The sequence below is a fragment of the Echinops telfairi genome, unplaced genomic scaffold, assembly GCF_000313985.2.
Source record: "Echinops telfairi isolate 266 unplaced genomic scaffold, ASM31398v2 ScPeMD7_11;HRSCAF=52, whole genome shotgun sequence".
In the NCBI taxonomy this organism is placed as follows: Eukaryota; Metazoa; Chordata; class Mammalia; order Afrosoricida; family Tenrecidae; genus Echinops; species Echinops telfairi.
The window spans coordinates 40005451-40030373 of NW_022103908.1; positions in this window are offsets into that span (position 1 = coordinate 40005451).

Consider the following 24923-nt stretch of genomic DNA (forward strand, 5'->3'; position numbering starts at 1 on the left):
CATGAACCCTTGATAATTTATAAATTATTATTTTGTCATATCTTACACTGTCCGATGTCTCCCTTCACCCACTTTTCTGTTGTCCATCCCCCAGGAAGGAGGTTATATGTAGATTCTTATCATTGGTTCCCCCTTTCTACCCAACCCTCCCTCCACCCTCTTGTATCACCACTCTCACCACTGGTCCTGAAGGGATCATCTGTCCTGGATTCCCTGTGTTTCCAGTTCCTATCTGTACTGGTGTACATCCTGTGGTCTAGCCAGACTTGTAAGGTAGAATTGGGATCATGGTAGTGGGTGCGGGAGCGGGGGGAGGAAGCATTTAGGGACTAGCGGAAAGTTGTATGTTTCATCATTGCTACACGGCACCCTGACTGGCTCAACTCATCCCCGCAACCCTTCCCTAAGGGATGTCCAGTTGCCTACAGATGGGCTTTGGGTTTACACTCTGCACTCACCCTCATTCACAATGATATGATTTTTTGTTCTTTGATGCCTGATACCTGATCCCATTAATACCTTGTGATCGCACAGGCTGGTGTACTTCCTCCATGTGGGCTTTGTTGCTTCTGAGTTAGATGGCTGCTTGTTTACCTTCAAGCCTTTAAGATCCCAGGCGTTATGTCTTTTGATAGCTGGGCACCATCAGCTTTCTTTACCACATTTGCTTATGCACCCATTTGTCTTCAGCGATCATGATCATATTGGGGAGACATTGGTTATATTTTGAGGGTCACGCCAACCTTACTTTCCTGGTTCAAATATCATTTGGTAATTACGTGTCAAAATATTATTGTGTTGTTGTATTCAATTTGCTAAACTTTTCTTCAATTATGTTTATGTGGGTTATTGGTTTGTAGTTTCTTTGTCTGGTTTGGGGATTGGGGCAATGCTGAGCTCATAAAATGAGTTGGAAGTCTTTTGAATGTCCCTAAATTTTGAAAGTTGTTATTCCTTCTTCCTTTGATGTATGGTAAGTTCACCACCAAAGCTATCTGGGTCTGAAGTTTTTCTTGTGGGTATATTTTAACCACAAATTTATTTGTTATTTTAACTACGAATTTATTTGTTTTTCAGTTAGCTCTGGAAATGTGTATCTTTCAAGAGATTTACCCCTTCCATCTAAGTTTTTAAATTTATAAGGACAAAGTTGTTCATAATATTTCTTTACCATCTTCTTAGTATCTGTAAAATCTGAGTGATGTCACCTGTATCATCCCTGAAATTGGTTAGTTTGTATCTTAAGTGTTTTGCCTAGCCCATTTGACTAGAGAGCAATAAGCCATGTATTATGCAAAGAAATACCTATGAGTTTCATTTATTTGTCTTTACTGTGTGTCTACTATTATTTCATTGATTTTCACTATATCTTCGTTATTATTTCATTTTTCTTCTTGCATTTAATTTTACTTTTGCTATTCTAAGTTCTTATACTGGAAGCTGAAATTGATTTGAGATCTTGCTTTTTTTTTTGGTCTGAAGTAGACAGGTAGAGCCATTAAAAAATCTTTCTAGTATTGCTTTAGGAGTATACCACAAATGTTGACATACTCTGTTTCCATTTTCATTATATTCAAAATACTTCTTAATTCTCAGTTGTATTTCTTATTAGAGCCATAGAATACACACTAAAAAACCTGAGCTCACTCCCATTGAGTTCATGCTGCGGTGACTGTAACTCTTTATGGAAGTAGAATGCCTCCTCTTTCTCTGGATGGGATATATAGAGACCAGAGTTATTTAGCTTTCAAATCTTTGGAAATTTGCCAAGTGTATTTTTAATAATTTCTTTTCGTTTGTAAATTGTAGTGGATATTTACAAAACAAATTCATTTTTGACTCAATAAGTTATATACACTTTGCCGTGGGATAATGGTTACAATCCCTTCCGTGTAACACTTCCTCTTTGGTTCTGCTTGTCCATTTGTCCTTCTTTCCTGCCCCAGATTCTGCCTTCTAAACTTTGTTTCTGGGAAAATGCTGCCCTTTGGTCTCCTGTGGTTGACTCTCTGAGGATTACATCCCTCTTGTTTCCCTGTCTATTGTTAGTTAGCTCAAAGTTGATCCCCAGGTTCAGCTAGGGGCTTAGAGGGCATCAGCCCTGCTGCTGTAGTAGTCATGCATTGGGATGCAATGCAGAAGGTCAGCAGTGTGACACCACCAGTCTCTCCAAGCGAGCAAGATGAGGCTTTCTACTCCTCAAAAGACTTACGGTGTTGGAAACCCACAGGAGTAGTCCTACTCTGACCTATAGGATCACTAAGAGTCAGCATCGATCTGATGGCAATGAGTTTGAACTAATTTACCAGTGATGATTTCTTTCCACTTCTATGCCTGCACATATCTTTATTTCACCTGCATTTCTGAAATATATCTTTGCTAGATATTAAATTCCAGTGGCAAAAAATTTGGCTGCTAATGGAAAGGTTTGTGGTTTGAACCCACCAGCGGCTACATCAGAGAAAGCTACGCAATCTGCCCCATAAAGGTCACAGTCTCAGACCCCCGACGGGGCAGTGCCGCGCTAGTGTATGCGGTCACCGTGAACTGGAGTCAACTTGGTGACAATGGTCTGATTTGGGGAGTTTTAATTTGTTTTAGTTATTTACTTATTTTAAGTGTTAATTTGTCTTAAAAACTTTATAGGAGATACACTTTTATAAAACCATCATGAGAACAATGTAAAAAGGAGAAGTTGTGGTAGAATTCTCGGACATTTCTGGACAATATTATTACTATCATATGAAAATAAAATTTCACTGAAGATAATCCAAAAACTAGTTGCAGTAGAGTGCTGCCATTCAAGCTGGATTCAGAAAAGACCATGGAATGAGGGATATCATGGCTGATGTCAGATGGATCTTGGCTGAAAGCAGAGGATTTCAGGAAGATGTTTGGTTTTATTGACTATCTCATCACATTTGGCTATGAAGACCATAGCAAATTAAGAATAACATCGAGAAGAATAGGAAATCCAGGACATTTCACAGTGTACATACAGGACCTGTGCATGGGCCTGGAGGCAGTGTTTTTGAATAAGCCAAGGGAACACTGCATGGGCTACAATCAGAAAAGGTGTGTGTCAGGGGGGGTCTCCTTTTTCCCTGTTTATTCAAATTGCACTGTGAGCAAATCAGGGGAAGCCGGACGATATGCAGAAAAACTTGGCACAAGGATTGGAGGAAGGCTCATAGCAACCTCCAAGATGCAGAGGACACAACCTTGCTTGCTGACAGCCAAGAAGCCTTGAAGCACCTACTGATGCAGCTCCAAGACAACAGTCTTTAGTGTGACTTATGATTCAATGCAAAGAAAACAAGCCAACCAAAGACCTCACAAGTACAACATCATGACAAACAGAAAAATGGACATTGTCAAGGATTTCATCCTACTTGGACCCACGATGAACATTTGTGCAAGCAGCGGCCGATAAATCAAACAGCATGCTGAATTTGAGCACATCTGCTTCACTAGACAGCTTTAAAGTAAGGAGAAGCAAAGATGTCACTGGGAGGACCAAGGAGCACCTGCCCCAAGCCCTGGCACGGTCCATGGCCTCGTCTGCACATGGCATCTGGACCATGAGTAAGGAACTGTTGAGAAGAATCGATGTCTTGGAATGGGGCTGGTGCTGGTGGTGAAGGATCCTGAGAGGCCCTGGAATTCCAGAAGATCAAACACATGTGTCTCGGAGGAAGTACAGCCAGCCTAGTCCTTAGCATCGAGGGTGGCTAGACTTTGTGTCATGCACTTTGAGTCTTATCGGGAGAAACCAGTCCTTGGGAAAGGGCAGCATGCTTGGTAAGCTACAAGGTCAGCAAGAAGGAAGAGCCCCGTCAAGGCGATGGACTTAAACAGTGGCTGCCCCAGAAGGCTCAGGCCAGCAACTGTGGGGATGGTGCGGGAGCAGGCAGCAGTTGTTCTGTTATACAGTCACCGTCCGGCAGCAGCGACTCAAAGACACTTAGCAGTAATCCCAATAATGATAGCCTCTCTTACTTGTCTGCAATATGTTTGGAATTCTTATGCTGCAGAGGTAAAGCAAATGCACAGCCCTCTGCTCTAGTCAGGATGCTGACCCTGCCTTCATCCCAAGGAAAACAAAACAGGGAGGGAGGGAGAAAGAAAATAAGCACAGGATAGCGTTTAAGGAGTTCAACCAGCAAGTTACTTCGTCACCAGAAAAGCCTGCCATGCACAGTGTCCGACGTCTGGACATCTTCGCATGTTGGCCTTTCTTTGTCTCAATTTCAAAAACAGTGTAAACTCATCATCAAATAAGCAAACGTGGGGAAAACAAAATGGGCACATTGAGATTTCTCTACATTCACAGCCCTGGAGAGCATCACACTTTGTGGTTTTGTTAACCATGCAGGCATCTTCTACGTTTAAGTGTGAGTGTGTGTGTGTGTGTACAGATCCAGGGTTACGACATGCATGTTATTCTGCGACTTCCTTTTCCACCTCCACCACCACAGCACCAAGGCTCCCGCTCTGCGTGGAGCGCCGTGTAAAACAGAAGTAACAGCTACTTGGCGGCAGAAGGTTAAACCAGTTGAAGCCTTTCCTGCTGATTCTAAGCTCATGCCAATTTTATCCATATTTTAAGATCGGGCATGATCTTAAATATAGACTTTTACCAAAATGCACACTTGTACATAAACATTGTGATTTTTACAAAGGACAACGGAATCATAGCAGTGAAAACAACCGAGGTCCTGAGTTGGGTGGTTGTGGTCAGCTGGGCCCTCCATGCCTCTGGGGAGCAGATGGCAGCTGGGCTCTGTCTGAGCACACCCCCTCCCCCCTCCCTCAGTGGAATGACTCAGCTGAGCATTAAAGAGGAGCTTAAAGGAGCCTGACATGTTTATAAACGGTTGGGTGGAACATTTCTCTTCCTCTGGATAGTCACTCTTGAAAGATAATGAAAGTGTTTGGGACTTCTCTTGGGCCCATTTGCAAATAAACTCTGTTAAAATTACTCCCAGGGCAAACCGGAGGATGGTACATGCATCATGGAGACAAAATGGTTCCCCCTGAGTTTTGCATAGTTTCTTCTCTGTACTTAAGCCTAAACGATGTTTACTTTAATCTAGTGTTCATCCAGGAAGCTGTGGTGGTGCTGTGGGTTAGGTGTTGGACTCCTCACTGCGAGGTCAGTAGTTCAAACTCACCAGCTGCTCTGCGAGAGAAAGACGAGGCTGTCTGCTCCTGAAAAGCTCTGTGGTCTCAGACACCCTGTATGGGGTCATGTTGAGTCAGCTTCAACTGGGCGTCAGAGGGCGGGGTTGGGTGCTTTGCGTTCAAATGCATGTCTTACATTCTGGACTGAGTCTTTCCCTTCGCCACGCACAGGTTATGCATGGTTCCCTACCACACATCTCAGGCCACTCATTGGGTAGTGTCAGCCCGAACCCGGTATCAGACAAGGCCCAATAAGTGGGGAACGGATGGGCCATTCCTAGAAGAGTATGATTCTTGAGCATGTTTGCTTCCTGTAAGGTTTAGCTTAAGACACTTCGTCCTTGCGGAGTGGAGACCCAAAGCCCATTAGTAGGCCACTGGAGATCCCCTTGCAGAGGGGTCTCGGGGAGGAGATGAGCCAGTCAGGGTGCAATGTAACAACGATGAGAAATAAAACTTTTCTCTAGTTCCTAAATGTTTCCTCCCTGCTCCCACTACCATGACTCGAATTCGACCTTGCAAGTCTGGCTAGACCAGAGGATGTACACTGGTACAGATAGGAACTGAAAATACAGGGAATCCAGGGCGGATGAGCCGTACAGGACCAGTGGAGTGAGTGGCGAAACAGGGAGGGTAGAGGGAGAGTGGGTAGGAAAGAGGGAACTGATTACAAGGAACTATATGTGACCTCCTCCCTGGGGGACAGACAACAGAAAAGTGGGTGAAGGGAGATGTCAGACAGGGCAAGATATGACAAAAATACCAATTTATAAACTATCAAGGGCTCATGAGGGAGGGGAGAGCGGGGAGGGAGGGGAAAAATGAGGACCTAATGCTGGGGGTTTAAGTGGAGAGAAAATGTTTTGAGAATGATGAGGGCAATGAATGTACAAATGCGCTTTACACAATTGATGTGTGTATGGATTGTGATAAGAGTTGTATGCGCCCCTAATAAAATGATTTTAAAAAAAGACACTTCGTCCAAGCACTCTGATTGGTAATTTTTCTTAGTTGGGTTTTTGGGTTCTCGAAGTGTCTGAGGGTTCTTTGCCGTGACAATGGTGAGCAGAGACGTCTGACTGGATGATGTTGGACCCAACTGAGACTGTGCAACTGTATCCAATGTTTAGCAGATGGCCTTATGAGGCCAAGTTCACATCCATTTATTCTGCTGGATCTAACGCTCTTACTACTTTAAAAAAAGCAACTGGACTCACTGCCATTGCGTCATTTCTGATGTATAGGGTCCCCAAAGGGCAGGGTAGAACTGCCCTGTGGGTTTGTGAGACTGTAACTCTTTCTTTCTCTCCCAGAGCAGCTGGTGCAATTGAACAGCTGACCTTGCAGTGAGCAGCCCAACTAGTAACCTCTACACCACCAGGGCTCCTCATCTTAATGCATAACATAATATTAGAACCACTTGTCCCCCAAGTGCTACATATTCTACCAAAAGGACGCTTTTAACATGATCTTTCCTCCATACTTAGGTTACTGTCTTCCTCAAGTAGGGTGTGGCCCTCTGCAATTCTTGACACATAAAGGTGACTTGCCCTCCTTGGGAGACGGTCCCAATGCGAACTGGGGTGAGCAATGCGTAAAGAAGGCATTTCCTCACATCCTTGTTGGTCCTGGGACCTGTCAACAAACTGCCCGTTTCAGCTGGTAGATGAGAAAGAAACACGGTTCTTCCTCACGGAGATTTCAGTGTGACTACCGATGTGAATGCTGGCTGATTGCCCCGATTAGGGCAGTGGCTGCTCTCCCAGGTGGCTGAGTCTCAGCTGTCTTCCCCTTTGTTGCTGTACATTCGCTTCATAGTCTGGGCAAGCCTGTCACCTCTAGCCGCCGATTCCAGGCAGACTCTATTTGTTAAGCCAGCTTGTTTTGATTTAGAATTGGTTCCCCTGCACCCCAAAGAGCACTAGGCAGGGCTTCTCAGCTCCATGCTGGATGGGGCACCACCTTCCTTGGCTCGGAGAGTTGGCCTGTTGGGCTGGAGTTGGGCACCAGGTGCCATCTCCTGACGGTGCTTGGCTGCCCTCAGTGACATCATCTATACCCTGATGGGCACTGGACTCAGAAAGAACTTGCCCCACCGGGATTGTGTTTAAGCAGCCCCCATGGCACTGGGGTTCAGCGATTGGCTGCTAACTGAAAAGGTCAGTGTTTCGATCCCACCAGCTGCTCGGTGGGAGAAAGATGTGACAATGCCGCTTCCCCAAAGACTTCCCGCCTGGAGCACCCTGTGCTGTCGTGAGTCAGTATCGACTGTGCAGCACTGAGCTTTCTGGTGGATTGTGTTTGTTCACAGGTCAGTGATGTTTCATGAATGACCCAGCAGCTGAGGTCCCGTGCGAGCCGGGGGCCTGACTAAAGAAGGCTCTAAACCCCTCCTTCCCTCCAGTTGCCACCACTGATGAGACTTGGCCATCAGTGTTGAGAAGATAAGCCAAGGGGGAGGGCGCGGGCTTAGTCTGCTCTAAGTCAAGTGGATGGAACAGAAGGGGAGGCCTTGAGACAGAGCCAGATTCACTTAGGATTCTGTGTGTGCTCGATCAAGAAAGGCTCCTGGCACCTTCGTGCTGTCCAGCCCCTGCTGAGTCCCCTTTCGGGGCAGCCTAGACCCTCCCAAGAGAACCACCACTGTTTGCCAGGGCAGCAGCCTCCTGCGCAGAGCCCCGCAGAGACAGGATAATGAAAACGGCCTCTTCCCACCGTGAGGAGGGAAAGACTCTAGCCGCCCTACTCCGCTTCACCTTCAGCTGTCACTCGGCCCCACTGTGGCTCTCCTGGACTTTGGGGGCTCCCTGCGGGGCCTCCTTACCACACCTTGACCAAATCTGGGCAACAGCAGCAGCAGCAGCACGGGCAGCCCAGGGTGAGGTGTTGCTGCTCCTGGTCCAAGCTTCAGTGAATGCTCACCGCGGGCTGGACTCCGGAGAGGGCACATCCTCTTGCATTCAGCTGGCCCTTCGGGATCTCGCAGAGATGTTAAGTCGCGAGTGGGGCTGGGAGGTTTGCTAGCCAGGGTGGCGTCCAGACAGGCTTCCCAGAGGTCGTGGTTCCTGCACTGAGCTTTGGAAGTGGAGAGAGAAGAAAATGCTAAATTACAAGTGGCTCTGTGTGTTAAGTGATTGCTGTTGTTGTGGTTAGCTGCCTTCAACTTGGCCCCCAAGGCATGTACCACCAGATGGGACCTCACTAGGCCTGCCTTCCTGCCTTCCTCGTCTTAGCCGGGAGGCTCTGTTGAAGTCTATTCAACATCGCAGCTGCACGCAAGCCTCTGAGGCCAGAGGAGTGGTGACTGTGTTGGGCATGGACTCAGAATTGAACTCGGGTCTCCAGCCTGGAAGGTGAGCATTCTGCCCCTGAGCCAACAACAATGCTCCTCTGCATGAAGCAAAAGACTTGAGATGTTAACTTGAACGTTCTGAGCTTCATGAGGAATTCCAGGCAAGGAAGGGGAGGAGAGAGGACGGTTAGACGTGTGTGGAGGAGAGATCAGCCTGGCAGCTGTATCGGGCATAGATTAGATGAAGAGCAGGCAGAGGGCAAGGGTTGGGTCTGCCCCACGGCAGAAGCAATGAATACCCCAACTTCAGTAGGAGCAAGGGGTGGGGTGGGGGCAGTGGTGAGGAAAGTGTAGCTCTCGGGAGGCTTAAAGAGACGAAGCTGCAGGGCTTGGATTTGCAAGGCAGGGTTTAAGACGATCCCCGGGTTCCTGACTTGGCAATGGACAACACATGCTTGTGGGGATGAGGACAAGTTCAGTGTTGCCCGTGCTGACATCCAGACACCCAGGAGACATCGAGTGCTGTCTTGAGTTGTGCAGGGCCCAGAGCAAAACCCCAAGACTCTGCCCAGCATGGAAGAGGTGGTCGAGTGTGGGGGTGAATGGGAGGACAGGATGGTGCCAAGAAACCCTGGCCAGTGTGTTTGCAGGAAGAATGTTCTGGAAGAAGGTGTCAACAGTGTCAACTGCTGTGAGAGAGGGAACTGAGGGAATCCCAAATAGTGTTCGCTGCCTGTGACAAAGGAGGAGAGTGACTATCAGCAACTGGTCCAGGAAGCTGGCTGTTAAAAGAGCCGAGTGAGAGGGAAGTGTGAAGGCAAACAAACAGCTTTCTTCTGTTTTGCGAGATGTGAAAGACTCGGGGCAGCATGTGGAGTTATTGGGGATTTCTTTAAATCACCGTTTATAGAACCACAACAGCTGCTTCTGCCTCTTAAGGGAGTGGTATACTTTCAATCCTAATTTTGTTCTTTGTCACACAAATGGTAGCATACTATCTATATTCTTTACCTCACTTCCCCCCACCCCCTTTTTCTTTTGACTATATATCTTGGAACTCTTCGCCTACCTGGAAATCTTATAAAGTGTATTAAACATGTGTAAAAAACGAAACATTGTTTATTTAACGTACTGTTTAGTGTGTATTGTGTGCATTTAAGTTGATGCCCCACAGTTTAACGAGTTCCAGAGAGAAGCTCTTTGCTCGGCACAGTTCCACTCAACCCAACCTCGGCGAGGTGAGCTTTCTCCTTTGGGAACACAGGGCCGGGTGAGAGGCGCTTGACCATGACACGAGCATGAGGCTGGGAGAGGCACCAGGCAGAAGGGCGAGCAGAAAGGAGAGGGTCCTCCCAACTACCAGGGCCCCAGAACCTGCTTGAGGAGATGAGGTGATGTGAGCCCCTGAGACTGGACTGGTCAGGCCAGGTCTTGACCCAGGGGGTTGGCTCAGTGGCCACTGTAAGTCCCCTGCTTGACCGAGTCACCACAAACCTCAGTGAAAGTCAGTAATACACATCCCATTCGTGGAGTTCCGGTCTTAATTAACTGTAAACCAAGACCAAGTTCACTGCCATCAAGCCAGTTCCGACTCACAGCGACCGGACAGCACAGAGTAGCACTGCCCCCGTGGGGTCCCGAGATAGTAACTCTTTGCAGGAGTAGAAAGCCCCATCTTCCTCCTTCTGAGCCGCTGGTGGTTTCAAACTGCAGACCTTGCACTTAGCTGCCCAATGTGTCACCGCTACACCGCTACACCAGTAGGACCCATTGGGTCTTAATTTCAGACCTAAATAAATAAAAAGAGAGCTAAATCAAAGGGGTCACTGTTGAGCAGATTCGGACTCAAGCCGCTCCCTCCTTATGGCCCAGCAGAACTGTTCTTCGTAGGAGCTCAAGGCTGGACCGTCCAGAAGCAGTTGATCAGACTTTTTTTTTTTCCTCTGAGGTGCTTCTGGGTGGGTTTGAACTGCCAACCTTTGGTTAGCAGTTGGGCACTTACCAGAGATCTTACATCAATGTGGGGAGAAGAGGGGGGAAATAAACTTAGTTTCTATGGGAATGAAAACAGGAATGATGAAGAGAATTGGACCTGAGAAGCTATAAGGTGCCCTGGTCAAACGTGCTCCTCGGACCACTCCCTGTGAGACATGCCTGTGGACAAGACACATGGAGCTGCGGTAGAGCCCTGAGCTGAAGGAGCCACGTGGAGCGCCCTGCTAATGCTGAGATGCTTACAATGCCACTGAATCCACAAGACTTCTCACCCACTGGCCTGTGATCATCCTGAATTCTATGTCATTGCATGTGTTTCATGAGTCTGGAGAGGGCTTTATACATTGATATCAGACATAGAGGCTAATACTGACTTCTGGACTTGATCTGGACTGAGCTGGGATGTTTTCTCAATATTCAATTGCTCTTGTATATAAAGTTCTCTCTTACACACATGAGTGTCTATGAATTTGTTTCTCTAGTCCACCTGGACTAACACAGCAGAAAAACCCCAAACAAATAAAACTCACTGCCACCCAGTCCATTCCAACTCTTAGCAACCCTGTTGGACAGGGTAGAATCATCCCCTCTTAGGTCTTTGACTGAAACTCTTTATGGGAGTGGAAAGCCCAGTGTGTTCCTGGGGGGCGGGGGAGGAGGTGGGCTTGTGGCCCCAAACTGCACACCTTGCAGTTAGCAGCCCAGCACATACTCCAGGGAGGCCAGATAGAAATGGGGGGAGGACCGCCACATTGGGGGTACAGCAACCAATGTCACAGAACAGTTTTATAGGAACTGCCAAATGAGAAACCAATTTGCTGGGTAAGCTTCCACCTAAAGCACACTGAAAATAAACAAACAATAGGAAAATGGATTTGCTAACAGATTAGTTTTCCTGATGACCAACACTTGCAATTCACCCCAAACTTGTTTCCGGCAATTACTTTGAAATGTGCAACAATGGGCCCCTGGGGGGCAGAGAGGGGTGGAGGTGCCTGTGTGTGGGAGGCACGTGCTATGCTAGGGCCTGCTCCTGCTGAAGTTGTAGTGTGTACATCTGGGGGGCATTTCCCACCAGGTTGGCTTTTCATTGAGTTAGGTTTAAAAATTGTTAGGTATATTTTCACCAGGCATCTCATCATGAATTTCTGATGTCTCAAAAATGTCAATGTTGTATATGCTCTGGTTTAGCTGGATTTATAAGGTAGAATTGGGATCATGATAATGGACGGGGGAGGGGAGAAGCATTAAAACACTAGAGGAAAGTTGTATGTTTCATCGGTGCTATACTGCACCCTGACTGGCTCATCTTCTCCCCAAGATCTTTCTGTAAGGGGATGTCCAGTTGCTTACAGATGGGCTTTGGGTCTCCACCCGCACTCCCCTCCATTCAAATGATATGATTTTTGTTCTTTGATGCCTGATACCTGATCCCATCGATACCTCATGATCACACAGGCTGGTGTGCTTCTTCCATGTGGGCTTTGTTGCTTCTCAGCTAGATGGCCACTTGTTTATCTTCAAGTCTTTAAGATCCCAGACTTTATATCTTTTGATAGCCAGGCACCATCAGCTTTCTTCACCACATTTGCTTATGCATCCACTTTGTCTTCAGCTATCATGTTGGGAATGTGAGCATCATGGAATGCCAGGTTAATAGAACAAAGCGTTCTTGCATTGAGGGAATACTTGAGTAGAGGCCCAATGTCCACCTGCTACCTTAATACTAAAGCTATAAATATATGCACATTGATCTATTTCTCCATCGTCATATATAAGTATATTTACATATGTACATGCCTGTATTTAGACCTCTATAAATGCCCTTTGCCTCCTGGTACAGATAAGAGCGGGAAACACAGGGAATCCAGGACAGATAAACCCCTCAGGACCAATAATGAGAGTAGCGATACCAAGAGGATTAGGGGAAGGTGGGGGGAGAAAGGGGGAACCAATCACAATGATCTACATATAATGCCCTCCCTGGGGGATGCAGTGGGTGAAGGAAGACATTGGACAATGTAAATCAATTATCAAGGGTTTGTGAGGGAGGGAAGGTGGGGGAAGGACAGTGAAAAATGAGGAGCTGATACCAAGTGCTCAGGTAGAAAGCAAATATTTTGAGAATGATGATGGCAATAAATGTACAAATGTGCTTGACACAATGGATGGTATGGATTGTGGTAAGAGTTCTACAAGTCCTCAATAAAATGATTTTAAAAATACATAAATTTTAAATGTCAATGTTGGATTTGTTTCTGTATTTGAGGAGTGAGACACTCCTTTGAATGCATGGTATCTTATTTTGGTAACCACTCAGTGGGTTTTCCCCCTAACTGTATTTACTGTCAACTCTAAGGTTAAAGACTGATGTTTAATTTGGTCCATCGTTCAACTTTTCTTGGGGAGGGAGGGGGTGGGGAGGGGATTTATCGTCGCTATGCAAACATTCATATCCACATACAGACATCAAAACAACTTTTATTTGGCTGGCTGCCAGACCACTTTGAAAACCGGAAAGATGCAGATGGGTATAAAATTACACAAAATCATCCTTTCTGCAAATTAAAAAAAAAGGCTTTAATACATTTTTAAATGTATTATGAATTGCCTCATGAATTGACAAAACCCTCATCAGTCAGGAGCACAGTTCTGCCATGTCAGCCACTTCCTATCGGATCGGCAGGGAAGCCACCCTTGGCATCATCGTCTCCATTGGCAAACATCAAAGGGCTGCACGTAGGGATGCGCCCGAGGGCCCTGGACACTTTCTCTGCGACTGATCACAGAGGACATTTGGCGAAGAATGACCAGGAATGAGCTGGGGGTGACTTGGTGGCCCCTGCACTGGATGTTCTGCAAAGTGATGTTTAACACAGCGCCTCTCAGATATCGGCCACTGTGAATTGGCTGTTGGCAAGCTTTCGTTGAGTGGCCTGGTCTGTTTCTGAAGAAAAGACAGAGGCAGATGGAGAGACTGACCATTCGGACAAGAAGGAGGAACGTGACCCCGAGAGACATCCTAGATTCTTCTGAAATGGAAGGGAAAGCAGAGAGGAATGAGCGTCCTTAGCTGCGCGGGGTGAGGAAGTCTAGGAGCAGAAGGCAGGGCGAGGACAAGGCCTGGGGCTGCCAGTACAGTGTGAGGGAGGGGGTGCCGGGGACCCCAGGGTGGGGTGGCATGGCATGCTTGGTGATGAGGCCGGAATACTTCTCAGCAACGCTCTGCATCTGGGAGTGCACCGCCTGGCTTGGTTTGGGTTTGGGATCTTTCTGGGGAGATGCATCAAGAGAACCAGGTAGAAAGGGCTTCAGGGCAGATGGCTGCGGAGTCAGGAGAGAGGGCCCCCAGGGCCAGCAGTGGAGTTGAATACAGAAAGCAGCCGAGCAGGCAGGGGAAGCGGGGTATGACCTGCCCCGGGTCTCCATGGTGCTCAGGAGCAGTTTGGGTGGAGGGAAAGTGGGGTGAGCAGAGGGGTCCAGGGTTGGGTTAGAAAACAGGAAGGCAGAGTTGGGGAGAGTGTTGGGGGGGCGGGTGACCAAGGGCTGGGATAACTTTGGGGGATGCTGGAGCAAAGAGGGTCCAAAGGACCTGGCTAAGGACACAGGAGATGACTAGGAAGATGACGTGGCAATGTCGGTAGTGCTTTCCTCAGGCCCAGACCCGTGCCCTCCTGTCCCCTGGGACGCAGGCTCATAGCCGCTGCTGCCAACCCCAGTGCTGTTGTCATGAGTTCTTTTCCCACCGAGGAAAAAAAGGAGGGGGGGAAGGTGGAAGGGGGGCCAGCCCGGCTCCCCGACCCCCATGTCCTTCTCCTCTGCCCTTGCCTAGCTGGCCATGAACCAGTGACAACTGTGGAACGAGTCTATTCCTGACTTCTAGGGGACAGCGTCCTTCAGGGGCAGCATGCCTCTTCTCCACCATCAGCCCTCCAAGCAGCCTCAGACCACGGAGGGTGATGAGGGGGCGCTAGCGAGCTGGGCCTGCCGGCCTCGGACTCGCAGCATCTCTGGGTCCTCTCCACTCTGATCTCAGCCACAGCCCGTGATGCATCTGGGACTCTTGGGGATACACACTAGAAAGCCTCCATTAAAATGTTAATAGGCACCTGGAAGAGGGACAGCATTAAGGAGCACACTTAGTGGTGCAGGGCCCTCCTGCCTGAGCCATTGGTGTGTGCAACAGCCAGCGGGGGCCATCAAGTCTAACTGACCCATCCTCCTCCAGCTTTGATCCATGGGCGGGTTGCCCTGCTCTCCCGCAGAGGTCCAGGCACCGCCCAGGGCCCAGCAAGCCTCAGAGATTTGGTGGCTGCTGCTTCCTAGTCTTGGGTCCACAGCCCTGTTGGTATGGGCAACTGAGTGCCTTTCAGGCGGCTGAGTGCCTTTCAGAACCTTGAACCCTCACGCCTTGTTCCCCAGCAGGGCCCAGCCCTCCACCCCTCCTGCCCAGCCAACGCTTCTCATACTTCAGAGCCTCGTGCACAGCCTGCTGTCAAGAAATGGTTTCCAGTGCATCGCCTCTCTCATCTGGAGAAGGACATCATGTGTGGTCAAGTGGAGGGGCAGCGACAGAGAGGAGGGCCCCAAGGAGATGGGCTGACCCAGTGGCTGCATCCCTGGGCTCAAGCATCGGGACAATTGTGAGGAGAGCGCAGGACCAGGCAGTGTTTCGTGCCCCCTGTGCATAGTGTCGTATGAGTCAATCGATGGCACCTTACAACAATCACCTCTCTCACCTGCAACTTCTGAGAGATGGCGGTCATGCCGTCCCAGCTCACCACTCACATCGGTCACCATAAAACGAGAGGAATTCGTGGTTCTAAAAGTTCCACCCTTTGAGACTTTTGCTTCTGGAAAGACGGGATAGACATAGTTCTCCCTACTCCTCTCCCGAGTGCCCGTGACAATCCTAGCCATTAGATATAAAACAAAGGGGCGCTGAGGGAAGGCAGGGTGCCTAGGAAGCTCAGCACCCAGGTCACCCATTGGGATGGGGTCAGAAAAGGCTGAGAGGAGCGCTGACATTTTCATCCCAGCAGACAGGCCACAATGAGATAGCCTCCCTCCCTGGAAGTGACAGTGGTGATGAAGTGGGACCCCACACACTCCCTTCTGATGGACAAGACCTGGGGGAGAATCAGGACTTGACCACCACTCTGGGGTTACGAGGTCACCCCTCCTTAGACCAAGTGAGCAACACAAAGGAGGTGGCCACCCCCACTCCCCGCTAAGGTGGTAGCAGTGGAGGCCCCGTGGGGCGTCTACATTCACACCAACCAGTAGTCACAAGGAACTCCTCCCTGATGATTAATGTTGGCCAAATGGGGATCTGGACGTGCACCCCCACCTGGCAGTAATGAGAGGGCACCCCACTTTCCCTGCTGGAGCAGTGGAAAAGAAGACCTGTTAACACTTAAGATGCAAATAAGATGCAGAGTTTCAGAACACAATACCCCCAATGGCAAGATTTCAATAGAATATCAATTATCCATCAAGACCCAGGGGAATTTCAATGGAATGGGCAAAGGAACGGACTGAGGGCAACACCAAGGTGACATGGATGATGTGATGATTTGACAGGGATTTCAATTCAGCCGTCACTAAAATCCAGGTGGGGCGATTACAAACATGCTTGAAACATGAAAAAAGAAATTCAGCAAAGAAATAGAAAATCTCAGCAAAGAAATAAAAGATAAAAAGGAAAGCTAAATGGAAACTTTAGCATTGAACAGCCTCACAGTAACCTAAGTAAAAAGCTCAGCGAACAGGCTGAGCAGCATAACAGAGAAGACAGAGCAAACAGTGGACTTGGTGACAGAGAAGGAGGCATTTCCCGATGTGCACAGTAAAGAGAAAACGGTAAAGCGAGCCAGAGCCAGGGAAAGATCTCAGCCTCGGGGACTTACAGGACTGTAAGAAAAGATCTAACTTATAGTCACGTGGAGTCCTGGAGAAAGAGAAGAGAGTAGAGATGAAAAAGTGCTTGAAGAAACACATGGCGGAAACTTTTCCAAATTCGAAAACGACATGAAACAGCAGATGCAAGAAGATGCAGTCACTGCAGTGAACCCACGCCAGCCGACGTCATAGGTAAGTTTTTGAAAAGAAAAAGCAAGAAAAAACTTACTAGCAGTCAGAGGGAAATAACATTACCGTGGGTGGGGGGGACAATTTGAATGACAGTGGATATCTCACCAGAAACCAGGGAGGCAGGAAGGAAGAGGCACAGTGTTTTCATGTGCTGAAAGAAAGGAACTGTCGAGAACATAACTGTCAATGGTGACCTACATGTACGTTGAACTGTCCTTGAGGAGCGAAGAGGAAATACATGTGTCCTTGGGTGAAGGAAAAAGCAGAGGACTTGTGGCTGGCCGATTCTGCCCTCGTTAAATGACTAGAGGAAGTTCTTAAACAGAAAGGAAATGATAAAAAGGAATCTTGGACCCTCAGGAAGAAAGACAACCAAAAGAATAAAAAAACATATTCTATGTATAATAGACTTTCCTAGTCCTCTTAAATTTCCTAGATTATTTTTGATGGCTGCTGCAAAAAGAAAAACTTTCTAATATGGTTCTCAAGTTTTGCAGAGGAAGCACTTTAAGACAATAGTATGATAAATTAGAAAGGATAAAGCAATATAAAAGGAAATAAGATTTGTACACAGCATGCAAACTGATAAAATGTTGAAATTGTTAGATTTTGATAAGTTAAGGATGTACATTGTAGCATAACATATGTAGCAAACCTATAGAAAGAAATACACCCTATAACATTACAGATACATCTAAATGAAATTGAAAAAATGTTCAAGTAATCCAAAATAATGCAGGATAAAGAAAACACAGAACACAAAGTAAAATTAAAGATAAAATGAGACTTAATTTCTAATATCTTCATTTATATTTAATGGAAATAGATACACTATAACAATTAAAAGACAGATTGGTAGAATGGATTAAAAAAAAAAATAGCAGCACCCTGTAAACTGATACTCACTTAAATTATAACAATGACAAGATATACGAAGTAACACCAGTGGACAGAAAACAGGAGAGGCAATAGTAATATCACATAAACTTAAGAGAGAAAAAAAAATGGGCAGAAATGGAAAAAGCCATTACATAATGATAAAAGGCACAATCTATCAGGAAAACAGTAATCCTAAAGGTGTTGTGAATAAACATCAAAGTTACAAACTTTGTAACAAAGTTACAAAGAAAACCAGTTGAACTGAAAGGAAACGTAGACAAATTGAAGTACAGCTGAGTACTTCAATAATCCTCCCTTGACAACCATTGGAACAACCAGCAGAAAATCATCAAGCGTAGAGAAGGCCTCCACAACACCATCAGCAGACAGGATTGAGTTGACATTTGTAGAACACCCCACTTCAAATCAGCAGGATGAACATACTTCTCAAGTGTCCCTAGAGAAGATGCCAAGATAGATTATTTGCACAAAGCAAATATAAATAACTGAGCTCACCTAAATTGTGTTCTTTAATCCCAGTGGAATCAAGGTGGAAACCAGTAACAGAAATGTAACAGGAAAATCTAAAAGACTTGCAAACAAAATAACCTACTTACAAATAACTCCTTGTGCAAAGGGAGTTTCAGGAGAAATTTTTAAAATAACCTGAACTGAATGAAAGCAAAACATACCCACATGTATGGGGTACTACAAACAAGGTTCTGAAAGAGGGATGTATACCATTATTCCAGATGTGAAAAAGGAGGGAACTTCTCAAATTAAAAATCTGAGCTCTCACTTTAAAAAACTAGAAAAAGCAAAAAATAATTTCAAAGTAAGCAGAGGGAAGGGAAAAAAATATAAGAACAGAAAGCAATGAAGATGAAAACAGAAAACAATAGGACCAATATCTAGGAGTCAAAAAGCAGGTCCTTAAAATTGTCGATGTAATTGTCAAATGTGTAACAAGACTGACAAACAATAAAAGAGAGAAGACACACATGATCACTATCTAGGGAGAAATGAGGGGTGTGACTATGTGGCATCACCCTACGTCAGAATTGACTGGACAGCACAGCTGTGGTGATGAAACAAGTCTATGTCTTGATTGTGGTGGTGACTGCATGGATCTGTGTCTGTAATGAGATATAAAGAACACAGCCTTCCCCCACTCCCCAACCAGACCAATAGCAACATCATGATAAGTAGAGAAAAGATTGAAACTGTCAACGATATCATATGTCTTACAATCAATGCTCATGGAAGCAAAGTTTAGATAGCAGAGGACTTACTGTGCCAAACAAATCTGTTGCAAAAAATTTCTTTAAAATTTCACAGAGCAAAGAAGTCCCTTTGAGGACTAACGTGTCCCAGACCCAAGCCATGGTAGTTTCAATAGCCTCACGTGGACGCTACCCCGGACCATGAGTACCGAAGACCAGAGAAGAGCAGATGGCTTTGAATTATGGTGTTGGCAAAGCATGTTGAAAGTTATTGTGGTCTACCAGAAGAATAATAAATCTTTCTTGGAAGAAGTACAGCTGGAATGTTCCTTAGACATGAGAAAAGTGAAACATTGTCTTATGTGCTTTGGACAGGTTACCCGGGGAACCGGTCCCTGGAGAAGGACATCACACTTAGTAGAGAGTCAACAACAACAACAGCAAAAAAGAGGAAGACCATCGAGAAGATGGATTGACACAGTGGGCACGACAACTAGCATGACTGTGAGGATGACACAGGACCAGTAGTGTTTCATTTTGTTGCACCTAAGGTCATGGTGCTAGGCTGTGTTCTCTAGAGAAGCAAAGCCAGCGGCACTTATATATGTCTATATAGAAAGAAATCCATATGGACAAAAGGGGTCACATAATTGTAGAAACAGTCAAGTTCAAGTCTGGACAGGTACCAAGTCTGTGGGGTCGATTTTGGCTGGAGACTTCTCTTGACTTATGTAGCTGCAAGGGTTGAGGAACCTCACGTAAGTAGCAAGGTGACCAGCCGGTGATGGCAAAGGCAGATGAATCCCAGGCCAGCAAATCTGGCTTGAGACTGGAGAGGCCAACTGATTCAAGGTCCGCAGGTCAAAAGGCAGGCTTCTGATGACTCCCGGGGTAGACAGGCAATATGGCTGAAGTCAAGTCTAAAAAACTAGAAGCTGATGAGGCAGATGTGGGATCCAGATCCAGCAAGAAGCAAACAAGCTTTTGCCCAACATCTACTTATATAGGAAAGGGGCCATACTGTGGAGAAAACTTCCGATCTGATTAAGGGAGTTGCTCTCTGCCCTAATCTTCTTACAATTGCTTGGCTGTAAGGTCACATCTTCTTACAATTGCTTGGCTGTGACCTACACATTGTGAGCAAGGGATCCACTGCGAAACCACTGAGAATCCAGACCAGCTACATTTACACAAACTGCAACTATCACTGTGACAATGGGTCAGAACCAACTAGACAGCACCAAATAGCAACACAGCTGGGACACAATGACACAGAACTGCAATACGTGTGCAAGTGCAGTGAGTGCAAGTGGATGTGGCTGTTCAAATCCACCAATTGCTCTGTGGGAGAAAGACGAGGCTGTCTGCTCCGGTAAAGATTTACAGTCTCAGAAACCCTACATAGGGGCCTACCTGTCAGCATGAACTCAGGGGCAGTAGGCTTGATTTGGGGCTTATACTCAGAGAAGAAGTAACCATTGGGGAACACTCGGGGAAGGGTCCATGGGATACTATCTTTAAAACTTCATAGGAATCTCTAATTATTTAAAATTAAAAGTCATTAAAAACGTTGGCCCACTGCTTTCTGCCCCTTATGTCCCCAGCCTCCCATGCACCCCCTCCTCTTGGTTTCAGAAGTGAGAGAGCTCTGGTCTTTTAAATAATTGTTCTTTTATCATTGTTTTTCTCAAGGTTTTTTCAAGCAGTTTCCATTGTTTGGGGCTCTCAGTAATTTGATCATGGTACAGCTGACCATGGAGTTCTTGCACTTATCCAGCACAATAGCTTCATCTAGCCCCCTCCTTGGATGTCGCTTCTCCCCCTGGTGCATTATCAGCTTCCCCAATTTGATAGATGTCAACCCTCTAGTCTATGCGCCATCTGCCCTCCCCAGCCTTGGTAACCTCAAGAGTTCATCCACATTCTTAACAATAATGTCCCTAAGTTGTTCCTCAATTTACAAAGTGCCGCAATCCTCCCACAGTAAGAGTGACCTCTCAACCGCTGGGCACGGCTTCTTTGTGTAGGGCAACTCAGTACTTGACCTCCCCAGGAGCCCTGCAAAGGTCAGCGATGCAGTTCTGGACACTCACAAGGGCAGTCTTACCCTGTCCTGGGAGGGCTGCTGTGTGTCGGCATCAACTCGATGGCAGTGAGTTTGGTTTGGGTTTTATATCTCTCCTGAAACCAAATGATCCTCAACCAATGTCTAGATTTCTTGTCACATGCGAGAGTCTTGCTCCAAATACCATTCCCTTCTCATCCCTTCCCTTTCTCCTGTTCTCCATTTTTCTCTCTTCAACCTTCTGCCAGTAGGTTCTTCCCTTTTGCTGGCAGACTTGCTTGTGTGGTGGTGGTTGTTAGGTGCCCTTGAATTGGTTCCGGCTCAAAGGAACCCTGTGTGCAACAGGTGCAACGGAACTGAACACGACCTGCTCGTGTGCCCTCCTTGTCATTGTTCCTGCGCTGGAGGTCCCTGTTGGAACCATCGAGTCAGTCCATCTCCTTGTGGGTCTTCACTTCCTCTTTGCTGCCCCTCTACTTTACGAAGCATGACCAGGGACTGGTCTGTCCTGACAACATGTCCAAAGTCTGTAAGATGAACCCTTGCCATCCTTACTACTTCTTTTTTTATATATACTGTATATCATTTTATTGGGTGCTCGTACAACTCTTATCATAATCCATGCATCCATCATTGTGTCAAGCATATTTGTATGTTTGTTGCTATGATCATTCTCAAAACATTTGCTTTCTACTTAAGCTCTTGCTATCAGTTCATTTTTCCCACTCTCTCCCCACCTCCCCCCATCTTTACTTCTAAGGAGTTCTCTGGTTATCCATCTTCCAAGACAGATTGGGTTGCCTTTTAGCAGTTCCTGGTACTTTCAGTAGTCAATTCAAATGCACCGATCTATCGGTCTCCCTTATTCAATGTCCAGCTTTCCCATGCATATAAGGCCATTAAAAATCATATGGCTCAGGTCAGCTGCACCTTAGTCCTCAAGGTAACATCCCTACCTTTCAATACTCTGCAGAGGTCTCGTGCGGCCGATTTACCCAATGCAGCTCATCTTTCTGACTGCCTGTCACTTATCGGTCAGTTTGTCACACCGTGATGGCTTGTGTGTCTCTGTGATAGGTCACCAGTATCCTAAATGCCACCAGGGTCACCCAAAGTGAACAAGTTTCAGCAGAGCTTCCAAGACTAAGAACAAGCCACGAAGAAGACTAGGCTCCCTAATTCGGAGGGAGTAGCCAGTGAAAACCTATGGCTCACTTTGAAGCAGACTTGCTTACACACCTTCAAACCTCCACCCCCAAGAACAGCAGCAGCATTCACATACTTCCCTCGACCCTACTCGCTCTTCAGCTTTCAGCTATCCTACTGACACTTTATGCTGGGACAAATAATCTCCCAGTTAGCACATCCCAAACTCTCCCTACACAGGTCCCTTCTCTGACATGCTCTCCTCCAGTTTTCCTCAGCGTCTTCTCCCTCAGACTCTCCAATCCTTGTCCTCGGACTCTTTGTTTCCATTACCTTTATGCATTCATTTTTTTAAATTGGCATGCAGTAATGTGCATAAATACTGAGGCTAGAATGTTCAAACAGGTAGGCCCGTGTAACCGCCTCCATAAGATGTAGGATGTTTCCAGAAAGCTCCCTGTGTTCCCTTCCCCTCAATCCATCACTCTTTCCTCCTTCCCATGGATGGCAGCCCCGACCTCTATTACCAGGCATTCATTTTGCCTTTGCTGAATGATAAATGGAATCATATAACGTGCTCTTTTGTGTCTGGTTTCTTTCACAGGCCTCATGTCTGGAAGATTGATCCACTGTGTGGTGTGCAGAGGGTTCCTATTGATAGGTAGTATTCCCTTGTGCAAATATGGTGATACATTTGTCCTTTCCACTCCGGATTGACATTGGAGAGCCCTGGTGGTATAGTGGTTACAAATTGGATTGCTAACCAGAAAGTCAGCTGTTCGAAACCACTAGCCACTCCTCTGAAGAAAGATGAGGCTCTACTCCTGTAAAGAGTCTAGAACACCCACAAGGGCAGTTCTACCCTGTTCTATAGGGGTTGCGATGAGTTTGCATCGGCTTGACGGCAGTAAGGTTTTGTGTTTTCAGGTTTTATAAACTCAGCATGCTTCAGAATTTCTTCATTTCCATTTTTCTTTTTCCAAAGTTATTCAGCTCACTAGGCATTCAGATAGTACCTTCTATACAGCCTGTCTCTTTCTGAGGCCAGAATAATCACAGGAGGGGGCCTGGAGCATGGTCCTAAGTCTAGGCATCTGGGAAGCCACAAGCACCAGAGGTGGAAAGTCATATGAAGCGCTGGGTCACCCAGCAGCCGTAGGCTTTGGAAGGCATGAAGGGAAGGTGCAGCGCTTGCCTCTGAACTGGAAGCTTCTGTGGAGCAGGCCCATTGCCGGTGCTCCCTGGAGCTCCGAGAGCCTCTAGGCTGGACGTCTGCTGCCTGGCTTTCTGCCCGGTGCTCTGAGGCAACCAAAATGAGTGCCCAAGAGAGCCAAGAGCCACATGGTTGTGTTTTTAAGACTTTAAGGGGATTATGTCATCCAACTAGCCCTCTTTGCCCAAGGGAAGAACCTCAAGTCTCTTCCCTCAGGGCTCCCTAGAGCTTTTCAGAAGGAGACTTGGGAGTCTAGAAGAGGGGAGGTGGGGCTGCAGGACAGACTCGGGGAGGACCTGGGGCAGCCAATGGTGGCTTCACGTGAAGAGGGCCTGTCGAGGCGCTGCAGAGGGGAATGTAGATGGCGGGGAGAAAGGAGCACAAAGTTGTTATCTGAATACAATCAAAGGAAAGGGAAAGATTTGGGGGAGAGACACCGAGGGCACTTGGAGAAAGCCACAAGACCTAGACAAGCGATGTCGATGTAGTAATGACTGGGTGTGCTACGGGGATGGCGTCGATCCCAGACGAAGCCAGCGAGAACTCTCTCAAGATCTGGAGACAATTTTGAGCACATATATTTTAGGGGAAAGGACAAGCCCTAGGGAGAGGCTTTGAGCCAGGGAGCTGGGTTGGGCCTCAGTCTCCGCTCCACTGTGCTCCAACCTTGGGCAACCCTCAGCCCCAGCAATGGCAGCCAGACCAGCCAGCTCTCTGGGCCTCGAGGTGCAGCCTCTCAGGACCAGGCTTGCTGAAGCACAGCCAGACTTTGGAAATATAGCCAAACCTGATATAGTTCAGACTTTGGAAATAAAACTGAAAAAGGTCCGGTCTTGTCTTTTTCTGAAATCTACTGTGGAAGACAGACAGTCCATTCAGAGTCAGAGCCTCACAAAGCTTCTCCTTTGACATGATTCAGTGATTTTTGAGCAATTTATGTTGAACCCCCAAATTCTAGCTGGGAAAAAAAGTCCGCAGCCTCAACAGCTGTCAAGCACAGGTAGTTTAAGATGCTGAGAAGGTCTTTAATAGGAGACAGAAACCTGTAACAACCAGCCTGGCAATTCCCAGGGTCAAAGGAGCCTTTAAAAGGCCATTGTCACACGGTGAGAATAAACAACACCCACCTCCAGATGCAGGCAAGATGCTCCTATGCTAAATTTAGCTCAGTAAAGGGGAGCAGGAGATCCATCACGTGGACTAGAGTTGAGGCATCTCTGGTGGCTGTGCATCTGAGTGATGGTGGAGTGCGTGAATCTTTGTGACCAACCCAGGAGGAGATCAAAAAGGGATCTAGTGACGACCCAGATAGCAGTGTGGAAGTTCCCTGTGAAGGACGGAAAACACTGTCTCCTGAAATGGGAGTGTGGTGACAGGGCAGCATTTCCAAACGACTATGTTATTTTTAAAATTTTATTTATTATTTCTGATGTGCACACTGAAGAAAATCACTAAGCAGGCACTTACCATTCATTACTCTCTATATTCTGAAAAGTTGGTCCAAACATCCTTTAACATTTTTTTCTCCCCGAGAAAGTCAAATATGCAGTTCCCTTAAAATCAGTCCTATACTCTGTTACCTGAACCAGAAATAGAAGGCACTAGGTTTCCAGAGAAGCAACAACAACAACAACAGGATACTCGTATATGTATCCAGAAAGAAGACCACACAGTCACAGAGCGGGGAAGTTCAGTCCAAGTCCAACCCAGGAGATGCAAATTAGAGACCCTTCCCAACTCACGCAGCTGCTACCAGTGAACCAGGAAAATGAAGCAGGGAGAGAGAAAATGACAAGCCATTGGAGACAGAGCTGAGTGAGTCAAGGCAGGGAA